Source organism: Pelobates fuscus, chromosome 3, assembly GCF_036172605.1.
Source record: "Pelobates fuscus isolate aPelFus1 chromosome 3, aPelFus1.pri, whole genome shotgun sequence".
Taxonomy (NCBI): domain Eukaryota; kingdom Metazoa; phylum Chordata; class Amphibia; order Anura; family Pelobatidae; genus Pelobates; species Pelobates fuscus.
This window is the reverse complement of record NC_086319.1, coordinates 83,887,402-83,899,696: the sequence shown is the minus strand read 5'-3', so window position 1 is coordinate 83,899,696 and position 12,295 is coordinate 83,887,402. Positions and strand designations below refer to the sequence as shown.

The following is a 12,295-nucleotide window of genomic DNA, read 5'->3' as shown; positions in this document are numbered from 1 at the left end:
TAAGTAAACATAATATGGAACAACCTGGGAAGTGAATTCACCTTTAATCCATGCCTGAATGGACTTAAAGGGATACTCTAACTTGAAGAATGTCCTTAGTACTTGCGCTAGTTATAATCTCCAAAGAATTTAAGAAAGTGCATGTGCTTGATTCAACTATTAAGCTGCTATAACACCGTGTGCAATCTTTCCTATATACACAACATAGAACTCAAATATACAAAACTATATCTATATTTGTTTCTTAAAGGTAAATGTCCCAGAGACTAACAATAGCTGTCAGAACTTCCTTAAAGGGACACTCCAGGCACCCAGACCACTTCTGCCCATTGGAGTGGTCTGGGTGCAATCTCCCACTACCCTTAACCCTGCAACTGTAAATATTGCAGTTTTCATAAACTGCAGAATATTTACCTTGCAGGGCTAACTTCTCTAGTAGACAGCCACTAGAGGGCACTTCCGGGTTTCTAGCACAGATTTGCTATAGCGTCGCTGGACGTCCTCCTATGTGAGGACCTCCAGCGTTGCTAAATCCCCATAGGAAAGCATTGAAAGCATTTTCAGTTGCTTTCCTATAGGGAGGTCTAAGGCGCGTGTGCGTCATTTTAACCCCTTCAGCAACTTGGGATGGGGCGGGGGGGGGGGGGGGGGGGGTGGGGGGTGGTTGGGAGGGATAGGAGACCTGCAGTGCCAGGAAAACTGTTTGTTTTCCTGGCACTGGAGAGTCCATTTAAGGTATATAAGCATCCTTTTATTGGTATACCAGTCCAGTTTCCAAAATTTTCAAACGCTACACTGTTTTGTGTATTAAAGGGATACTTTAATCACTAAAACAAATGTAGCTTAAATGGGCGCTTCAGATCCCTAAAGCACTTTAGCTTACTGATATGTTTTATGTGTTAAGAGCGTGTCCTCTTTTTTTCATTTTACAAAAAGTGCAAATTTTACCATTACCTGAATCCAGTGTCTGTATCAGTACCTGAACCCAGTGTGTCCAGTGTCTGTATCAGTACCTGAACCCAGTGTGTCCATTGTCTGTATCAGTACCTGAACCCAGTGTGTCCAGTGTCTGTATCAGTACCTGAACCCAGTGTGTCCAGTGTCTGTATCAGTACCTGAACACAGTGTGTCCAGTATCTGTATCAGTACCTGAACCCAGTGTGTCCAGTGTCTGTATCAGTACCTGAACCCAGTGTGTCCAGTGTCTGTATCAGTACCTGAACCCAGTGTGTCCAGTATCTGTATCAGTACCTGAACCCAGTGTGTCCAGTGTCTGTATCAGTACCTGAACCCAGTGTGTCCAGTGTCTGTATCAGTACCTGAACCCAGTGTGTCCAGTGTCTGTATCAGTACCTGAACCCAGTGTGTCCAGTGTCTGTATCAGTACCTGAACCCAGTGTGTCCAGTGTCTGTATCAGTACCTGAACCCAGTGTGTCCAGTGTCTGTATCAGTACCTGAACCCAGTGTGTCCAGTGTCTGTATCAGTACCTGAACCCAGTGTGTCCAGTGTCTGTATCAGTACCTGAACCCAGTGTGTCCAGTATCTGTATCAGTACCTGAACCCAGTGTGTCCAGTGTCTGTATCAGTACCTGAACCCAGTGTGTCCAGTGTCTGTATCAGTACCTGAACCCAGTGTGTCCAGTGTCTGTATCAGTACCTGAACCCAGTGTGTCCAGTGTCTGTATCAGTACCTGAACCCAGTGTGTCCAGTGTCTGTATCAGTACCTGAACCCAGTGTGTCTTGTGTCTGTATCAGTACCTGAACCCAGTGTGTCCAGTGTCTGTATCAGTACCTGAACCCAGTGTGTCCAGTGTCTGTATCAGTACCTGAACCCAGTGTGTCCAGTGTCTGTATCAGTACCTGAACCCAGTGTGTCCAGTGTCTGTATCAGTACCTGAACCCAGTGTGTCCAGTGTCTGTATCAGTACCTGAACCCAGTGTGTCCAGTGCCTGTATCTGTACCTGAATACATTGCACACAGTGTTTGTATCAGTACTATAATCCAGTGTGCCCAGTGTCTATGTCAGTACCTAAATACAATGTGCCCAGTGTCTATGTCAGTACCTAAATACAATGTGCCCAGTGTCTGTATCAGTACCCGAATACAATGTGCCCAGTGTCTGTATCAGTACCTGAATCCAGCCTGCCCAGTGTCTGCTTGTCCTATTGCACATACTGTGTGAGATCTCTTAAAACATTTACTGTACCTCCTGCATTTTGTGTATTTTGGTTGGTCACAATTGTTTTACTTCCTACTGCTGTCACTATGGGAACCTCTCACTACAGTGAAAACTCTTTAGATAAAATCTTTTCTACAGAAGCCAAGTAACAGCTTTATTTCTCTGTCCAAAGGCTCAAGACAATAGCTAGTAGGAGGAGGGGTGATTTCATTGCTAGGGAGGAAGGGGGTGCCTGGTACACTAACTGTCTTTCATTGCACAATGGTCAGAAATATAGGTGGTTTAGAATGGGATTACTTAGCAGTATTATAATATTTGAATGTACGTGTCCATTTTTTTTGTAAAACTACCATACAGTTTTGTTTTGAATATTTTTATTGTGTTCACATTATAGATACATGTATCGAACAGATTTGTGAAATAATAAAGCTAGAGATTGCCCAGGGGTTTAAGCATTGGTTGAGAACAGTATAAACATTCGGTTGCCTGCGCAGAGGGCCGTTTAACGTAACATTTTAATATACATTGTATTGAACATTACATTGCAAACGTGGTGTGTGTAAGGCAGGCCGGTGTCCGCATAACGGTCCGGTAAAATTCGCTTGAGCGGATTTGTCGGTTGTGGCCTGCGCAGAGACCTTTCAAATCCATTTTATAGTGTGCATCAGTTAACATAATAGCATGTACGAATGTATATCTGTGGAGTGCTGGTGGGCCGTTAAAGTGTAAGCTGATATCTTAGGGCAAATATATCATGTATCGGCACTTATAAACAGAACTATATATTGGTTACAACATCAACTTTTGTTTTGCGTCTTAACCGTCATAAGAGTAGCCTATGTCAGGTATTCAGTTCGTGTCATACGGTCGTCGCGCGTTCCAGGTGTGTGTTGCGTATCAGCTCCTAAATAAGCTTTGCGTTAGGATATACTTCCTGAGGAGAGGTATAACGGTTAAGTGTTGCTGGCAAGGGGCATAATGGTGTGTGGTCTGGTCTGTAGCGACCCTCAGGGTGTTTCCCTGTGTACGTCCATACCTATAGTAGTGTCGGGTGCAGTCCCTCTGTATGTTGCGTGTGGGATCGTATCTGTCGGGGTGAGTTAGCCCTCATAGTCGCCGTAATTCGTGGTATCCCTATGGTGTAGTACGTGTGGGTTGGATCATTTGTGTTGTATTCTCCGTTGCGTGTGTGTCTCATGTGTGGTGTACGTTGTACGGTTTTCATTCATTACTGTGTCGGCTATGTCTCCCTGCTCTCTCTGGGTGGGATGTCTATCCTCATAGTTCTGTGTCGCGTATATCTGCTGTCTAATCCGCTATGGTCTAGTGCCGGGATATAATGTTTCCTCTGTCGTGTGTGGCGTCGCAGATGCGGCCCCCGTTGGTGTCTGGTGGTGTGGGTTGGTCTGTTGGTGTAGTCTGAGCGTGTGTGGTTAGTGGTCTTTCGTGTCTGCGTGGATGTGTCTTGCTTGCCTGGTCGTGTGGTCTCCCGAGTGGTTTGTCTGGCACTTTCGGTGCCTAAGCCTTTGTATTTTCCTTACCCCGTCGTGTCCCTTTTGTCGTGGTCGACTTGTGTCCTGTGTGTCCCAATGGTGGGCTCGGTGCGGCGGTGGGCTAAGTGTGTGGTCCTGTGTGGTCTGACATCTGTTTCCCATCTGCGTGGGGGTTATACGTCTAGTCAGCCCTATATGCAGATGTGGTCTGGCAAGATGTTCTGAGTGTGGTGTGAGGGCGTCGTCGTGACTGTAGGTGTCGTGGCTGCCTCGGTCTGCTGTGGCGAGGTGGCGTCTGTGTGTGGGGTTGGGTATGGCGTCTACCATACAGTTTTGGTGATGCCAAACCATAACCACTATATTGACATTACAATGAAATTGCATAGAAATCAGTCTTTGTAAAAAAATAAATAAAAAATAAATCTACTTTGGTTTTGTTCTAAATTACACTTGGATTACATAAATGGTTATCTGTAATTATAAAGTCACCTACAGTGTCCTGGAATAGCCTAGCGCTAGGCTACATCCTCCAAGTCTGCATGCCATAAAACGCAAGTAACCTTCTTTTACCATTCCAAAATTAGAAGAGGGCAGAATGAGTGCATGTAAAGGGTGTGTGTCATGCAGTTAACATGCACACATGGCTATATAGATATATATTTTTCCCAGCATAACCTGTAGTAGGTAGGAAGTGGGAGGTGTCTCATCAGATAATATTGTGGGGAAGATAAAGGGAACATAACCCCAACTCTCCAAGTCATGAGGATTTATGGTGCATTGGTTAAGAAAGTTTCACTATTGGGTAGGTTTAGTTCGTTTTGATTGTAAATCAGTGTTCCAATTTAATATGTGTTTACGAATGACTGAAGACAGCTATTTATTAACTGAATATAGATTCATAAAATCACTGCACCCACCAGGGTTAAATGAGGGCTTCTTATTATCCCCTTTCATTTAACTATTTCTAACTTTACTGCTATTCTATGTACCAAGGTTATACTTCTGAACACTGGTATTTATCATTCTATTTGGGAACATTGTCTTAGTATTAAATAATTGCTTTATTAAACTATCTCTGCATTTGTAGGAGGGTTAGGAGAGACTTTATGTGACTAGGGTCTCTTTCTTTTTCTCTACATAGACCGTTTAACTAATATTGGGTCTTTTTCCTAAATACAGATCTCACCATTGGAACCTTCTCTATCCAGTGTCCATTATTTTCTGTTAGACATCAATTGTGATTAACCAATAGGGAATTACAAAAGAAAATTGGTTGATATATATACTTATAGGAATACTCTCCTGGGATGATAAAAGGATTATTAGTTTTTTTGACAGCACCTTTTATATCCACTGTGACACATGTAGGAGTGCAACCCCACATTGAAGGAATGGCTGAGATCACTGATAACGATCATTCATTAGGTAGCTTGTCAAGCGCAACATTAAATCCAGCGGCAGCACTTTTCATGTCTAGCCGCAGATTTTAATTTACTGCCTTCCGCTGATTACGATCGCCTATTGACAGTCTGTTAAGTCTAACACTATACACAGTGGCAGCACTTTTCATACCTAGCCGCACTCTCATTAGATTCTTATATCTGTCTGATTTTTGCCGCTTTCTATGGAAATATGCTCACCTTCTAACACTCTAAAGAGAAAAATATCTCAAGATATTTGTAAGTACAGGTTATAACTTCATATAGGTCTCTGTGGTTACACCAAGAGGTAATACTAGGATCCGAGCGACGGCTCCCTGTACTGTAGGTTTACAAAGTTTTTACATGTGAAGTTTAAACCCAGTTGATACAGTTAGAATATGTACAATGTTAATTTCTACTGTGATACACATTGTTTATGTGTTTTCAGATCCGTCCCTAAATAGGATGGTACTCTAAAGTCTTTAACTATTATGCACACCTAATTTCCCCTCCCCTTCATGATTCAGAACACTCAGCTGTCAGAATTAAAAATGAAGGAGGGTGTTTACCCATGGAGGCGTTCCCCAGATTTCTGAAGTTTCCCACTGGCTAATTTATTCAAGGAGGGATATATAACAGAATCTAAGCCTGGACACATTTGCTCTTGACAAAGGCAGGATTTACTGCCGAAACACGCGTCGAGCTATTTAGTGTGCCGATGCACTTATTCTTTTAGTTCACATTTCTATTGAGGGGAGAATAGTTTGTCTATCCATTTGTGTTAGCTGCAGCTCTTTATGTTAAACACACAGGGCAAGCTACATGGGCTCTTTTAGCTACCATGAAACAGCAGATAGCCTAGGCCCTAGGTCAGTAATAGGCAACCTTCGGGACTACATCCCCCACAATGCTCTTACACTCATAATGCTGGCAAAGCATCATGGTAGGTGTAGTCCAAAACATCTGGAGTGCCGAAGCTTGCTTATGCCTGCCCTAGGTGGTTAGGTTGGATAGCTTTAACCATTTCTCTGGATAGCCTCCTAGCTATAGAGGGTTATTAGCACGGCTGGTTTGGGAGTGGGGTTTGGCTGCCATTGGTTTTATTGTGGGGTTATGCCTCCATTCAACTAGATGCACGTCTACTCCCAATACTCTATCTGAGGGGTCTTATTCATAGAACCCCACTGGCTATTATCTATCTCTGTCCTATATAGGCTTCATGTTCTGTATGCTGCCTGCTGATATCCTGAGCACCTCTGGCGTTTTGCTCTTCTCAGGCTATACTTACTATACATATTGTTCTGTGAATGAAGCACACTTATGTTTTATATAGGGATTTTTCAATACCCTTTATACTTTTTGATTATTACAAGACACTTTCTCCTGCTCCTTTTTTTCCACTGTACTCTATCGTATTTTAACTTTAGGATCTTGTTTAAATAAAGTTTATTATTATTTTCATTGTTTTGCCATTACATTTGAATGATTCTACTTAGTATGTCATTTCAGTAAGGAGGGTTTCTACCTTTTGTTAGGCAGATTCCTTTACCTTATTTGTATCTTTTTTTTCTAATTAACTCGGGTCATGCCCACATTACCTCTCTGACCATATTTATGACCATGTATTAGGTTTTTCCTGATATTGTTGTCTTCCTCTTTTTCTAGATATTAGTTGATAAAACATTTCTTACTTTCAAATTGGCATAATAACTGATAACGAATCCTGCCACCAGTATGTACAAAACAATAAAATAAACCTAAATATATTATCTTTATCAATTTATCCATATATAAATATGGTCAATACACAAGCTCCTCCCTCTAACACCTTATCTATGACTTGTCTATGAGGTCATAAGGAGAGGCATTACATCACCAAAGCCTTGAGGGCAATTAACATAGACTTGAGCTGCATTTGGAAGAGGAACCTGATCAAGGAGTAAGTACTGTCAGCCATACATTGTTTTATTATAATAAATGCTTACTACAAATCTGTGCTTTACAGCTTCACGTGCCAAGCTTACTGCAGGATACTGAACAATATACAGGAGGTGATATTTACTGTATACTGTACAATATAAATGAATAATTAATTGCACTAGTTGAATTAGTTAACAGTTATTGTCTATTACATAAAATTGTATACCGTATATCTTTTTTGTTGTTGCATTTTTATAGTATATTTTTTCATATATAGTCAGTAATAACTTGTGTTTTGTCTTTTATAGCTTCTCCTCGGCCTATACACCTGTGTGTCCTGTGAGCAAGCACTGGCTGCAACTGATGAGGAATTTGCATTATAATATTAGTTTTCTGAGGTATGTATGGGCAGCTTTCAAAAATTAGGAATTACTTATTAGGGGGTGAGTATTTTATACGGGCGCAACATGTATGGATGTAGCGGGGAATGTGATGCAAATAAGAATAATGGAGCCTAGCCCAAATACCCCCTAATAACGACAGACACTGAATTTGGATGGAACAGGCCACAGCATTTATTAAACATAAGACTGTAGGACTCATTCCACATTTATTAAACTTTATCATTCAATTATAACCAGAAATAAATACATAAATAATCCATAACTTTACATATAATTATTAACACCTAGTGCCCTACAGCTTTCGCTTACATAAGCGTCTTTGCCAATGAAAGAGACCACGTGCCTTTGCACCAACTTGCCCACAGGGTTCTGGCCTCCCCCCTCGTCCAAACCAAAATTCCCACCAGGCTTTTAGCTCGGTGAGCACGTCAAATTCGGTAACTCAAAAGTTTACCCTACAGAGCAGGGGAGGTTGAGACCTGACCATGTCCATATCCTGACACTCCATTTAATAGCCCCCAAAAACCTATTGGCAAGGACACGCCCCCCGCTAGCTGTGACATAGACAATAACCAATAGAAAAGAGGGTGGGTGGGAGATAAGTTGTTTGCTGGCCCATCTCCCAAAAAGCACTGAGGTAAGATGATCCCTACACCAATCCCAAACTCATAACCACTCCCACATACACATACAGCCAATCACACGCATCTATCCCTACACTCCTACATGTGCCCTTGTCCGCTTAGCTGCGCTATCTCCCTAGGGCCTTGATGGCAGACTTTTTACTGTTTTATATTGAACAGTGTTCACTAGGGGATATACACTGTATACTATACAATAGAATTAGGAACAATTACAATCTCTCCTCCTGCGAACTGGGCTCCGATTAATTTCCTGTTATGTCTTGGTTGCTACATCTAAGTGCTGCTTCAAAGTGTGTGATTAGAGATATTCTGGAGATAAACTGGAGGTAATCTGAGGTATACAGGAGGACAAAAATATAAGAAAATTTAAAATTTGTTTGATTTAAATTATTCACCTTATTAAAATGGCAGACTTAGTTCAGTGTAATAGTTGTTATGCATTTGTTGGTGTTGTGGAGACAAGCTCAGGCACTGAGGGTAGTGGTGTTATGGAGACAGGCTCAGGCACCAGGTGTAGTGGTGTTATGGAGACAGGCACTGAGGGTAGTGGTGTTATGGAGGCAGGCTCAGGCACCAAGTGTAGAAGTGTTATGGAGACAGGCTCAGGCACTGAGGGTAGTGGTGTTGTGGAGACAGGCTCAGACACTGAGGGTAGTTGTGTTGTGAAGACAGGCTTGGAGACTATGGTGAGGCCTAATAGAAAGCAGTTGTTGTTGGGGGATTCCATCATAAGAGGTGTGGAGCTGGACAATAGTGGTCTTGTGAGATGTCTTCCCGGAGCTACTGCTCACAGAGACAGGAGATGTATTTGTAATATTGTTAAGCGAGCAAAGCAGGAAGGGGAATTGGATTTACTTTTCTATCTAGGGACAAGTGACTTGGCTTGCATGAACTTGTGGCAATACTGGCAACTGATAACTGATAATGTAGATTTAGTCTACGCTGTTACTGAGACATGTTATAATGAGAAAAATGACTGGGACATAGTAATACCAGGGTACTCTTTATATAGAAAAGGCAGGTAGGGCAAGAAAGGGGAGGGGTGGCCCTGTATGTGAATGATAGCATAAAATCTAGCCTAATAAAAGTTAGTGAGGCGAAAATAGAGTCAGTTTGGGTTACGTTAGAATTTGGTAATCACACAGTAACTCGTGTAGGTGTAATTTTTAGGCCCCCAAGGACAAATAGAGGAGTTAGATAATCTACTAGTGAGAGGAAGTCATCATCATGGGTGACTTTAATCTTCCTGATGTGAATTGGAAAACCAAAATAGCTGCTTGTGCCAGGAACACACATGTTCTAAACTCCCTACTGGGATTGTCTCTAAAAAAAGTCGTTGAGGAGCAAACTCGTAAGGAGGCCATACTTTTAGTGTTAACAAATGGAGATTTGGTTTCAGATATTACTGTAGGTGAAAGTTTAGGATCCAGTAATCATCAGTCAGTGTGGTTTAATATAAAAACAGTGACTGAGTCACACCACACAAAAACAAAAGTTTTATATATGTAAAGGAGTCATTATCAGACACTGGAGCAATTTAAATAGAGTCCAAGAGAAATGTGATGATTTAAAAGTTGCACTGCTAAAGGCAACAGAAAATTGCCTTAGGCTTGTCAGTAAAAGCAAAAAATTCAAGAAACCACTGTGGTACTCCGCAGATGTGGCCAAAATAGTAAAAAACAAAAAGTTAGCATTTAGTAATTATAAAAAAAACAAAAAAAACAACCCAGAGTGAGGAAGACAGAATGATCTATAAGATTCGGCAGAAAGAGGCTAAGCAAGTTATAAGAGCATCCAAATCACACACCGAAGAGAAAATAGCACAGTCAGTAAAAAAAGGGGACAAAACATTTTTTAGATACATAAATCAGAAAAGGAAAGTAAAACAAGGAATAGTTAGATTAAAAACAAAAGAAGGAATGCATGTAGAAGAGGATAAAGGTCTAGCGGACTGTCTCAATGAATATTTTTGTTCAGTATTTACAGATGAAAATGAAGGAAAGGGGCCTCAGTTAGGAAAAAGGACAAACGAGTCATTTGTTAGTAAAGACAAATAAGTCAATGGGACCTGATGGAATACATCCAAAGTTATTAAAAGAGCTTAGTGGTGTACTAGCAAAACCATTAACGGATTTATTTACCCAATCAATGTTAACAGGAGTAGTCCCAGAAGATTGGAAGTTAGCGAATGTTGTGCCCATTCACAAGAAAGGTAGTAGGGAGGAGTCGGAAAACTATAGACTAGTAAGCCTTACTTCAGTAGTGGGGAAAGTAATGGAAACCATGTTAAAGGACAGGATTGTTGAAAAAATTCCCATGGATTTCAAGATCAGAGACAAAATGGGTTTTCTTCAGGGAGATCATGCCAAACTAATCTTATTGATTTATTTGATTGAGTAACTAAAATAATAGATCAGGGTGGTGCAGTAGACATTGCTTACCTAGATTTCAATAAGGCTTTTGACACTGTTGCACATAGAAGGCTTATCAATAAACTGCAATCTTTAAGTTTGGATTCCAATATTGTTGAATGGGTAAGGCAGTGGCTGAGTGACAGGCAAGAGAGGGTTGTGGTTATTAGTGATATTGCAGAATGTCTTAATGGTATGTCTTTTTGCTGATGATACTAAGATATGTAACAGGGTTGATGTTCGGGGAGGGATAAGCCAAATGGCAAATGAGTTAGGTAAACTAGAAAAAGTTGTGGCAACTGGCATTTAATGTGAATAAGTGCAAGATAATGCATCTTGGACTTAAAAACCCAAAGGCAGAGTACAGAATATTGATAGTGTCCTAACCTCAACATCTGAGGAAAGGGATTTAGGGGTGATTATTTTTGATGATTTAAAGGTAGGCATACAATGTAATAGAGCAGCAGGAAATGCTAGCAGAATGCTTGGTTGTATAGGAAGAGGTATTAGCAGTAGAAAGAGGGAAGTGCTCATGCCATTGTACAGAACGCTGATGAGACCTCACTTGGAGTATTGTACGCAGTACTGGAGACCGTATCTCCAGAAGGATATTGATACTTTAGAGAGAGTTCAGAGAAGGGCTACTAAACTGGTTCATGGATTGCAAGATAAAACTTACAAGGAAAGGTTAAAGGGACTTAACATGTATAGCTTGGAGGAAAGACGAGACAGGGGGGATTTGATAGAAACATTTAAGTACATAAAGGGACTCAACACAGTAAAGGAGGAGACTATATTTAAAAGAGGAAAAACTACCACAACAAGAGGACATAGTCTTAAATTAGAGGGGCAAAGGTTTAAAAATAATATCAGGAAGTATTAATTTACGGAGGGGGAAGTGGATGCATGGAATAGCCTTCCAGCTGAAATGGTAGAGGTTAAGACAGTAAAGGAGTTTAAGCATGCGTGGGATAGGCATAAGGCTATCCTAACTATAAGATAATGCCAGGGACTAATGAAAGTATTTAGAAAATTGGGCAGACTAGATGGGCCGAATGGTTCTTATCTGCCGTTACATTCTATGTTTCTATGTCCAATTCTTACAGAAAGTGTTTGAAAAATAATGTCTGTCAATTTTTAAGTGACCGACTCACTGGATGACAGGCTGAAAAATCTATCAGGTTGAATGACAAGCTGCAACAACATGGTGTATAGGCACTTAGAGAGCAAAACATGACATATTGCCTCATAAGCAGCACTTCAACAGCACTCAGTATATGGGGAAACCTTGATTGAATAACGTGTCATCAATCTGAACCTTTGCTGGATGGCACCCCCTTGTGGACTGGCAGGTTGTCCGTGACACTGTGCCACATGCATGGCAGCCTACCTTATCCCACCACCTCCCTTTCCTATCTGACAGATTTGGCAGGTCTGGAAACTGATTAATGATTAGCCAACCACATTCATGCCCCGATCCAGGGTTGTAAAACCGATTGCTGTTTTTCAGGGTCAGGAAGGAATTTTTGCTTGTGAATCAAGATTTTTTGCCTTCCTCTGGATCACTGGGCTTAGGCATAATATGTTTAATCTACTTTAAACTAATAAACTAATTAGAAGTAATCTAAGAAAAGTAAATTAAATGAAAATTATAGTAAATATAAAAAAAATAATATAAAATATAATAATATAATACATATAAATATGTCTATTTTAATTCATCCCATCCACGCCATTTAGCAGAAGGGATTTTTAAATAAATTATGAACTATAATATCTATATAAGGGTGACAATGTAATCTAAAGGATTTGTAGATGA

At 40.7% G+C, this 12,295-nt stretch overlaps 1 protein-coding gene across 1 annotated transcript in view; it reads right to left on the bottom strand.

The window, feature by feature from the left end:
• LOC134600822 (uncharacterized WD repeat-containing protein all2124-like) overlaps positions 1 to 2,153 on the bottom strand; it is a 40,153-nt gene extending 38,000 nt beyond the window's left edge. The window contains exon 1 of the mRNA XM_063445211.1: positions 2,102 to 2,153. The gene's annotated coding sequence lies outside the window, so the exon portion shown is untranslated. The remainder of the gene's footprint in view (positions 1 to 2,101) is intronic.
• Positions 2,154 to 12,295: the final 10,142 nt, after the last annotated feature.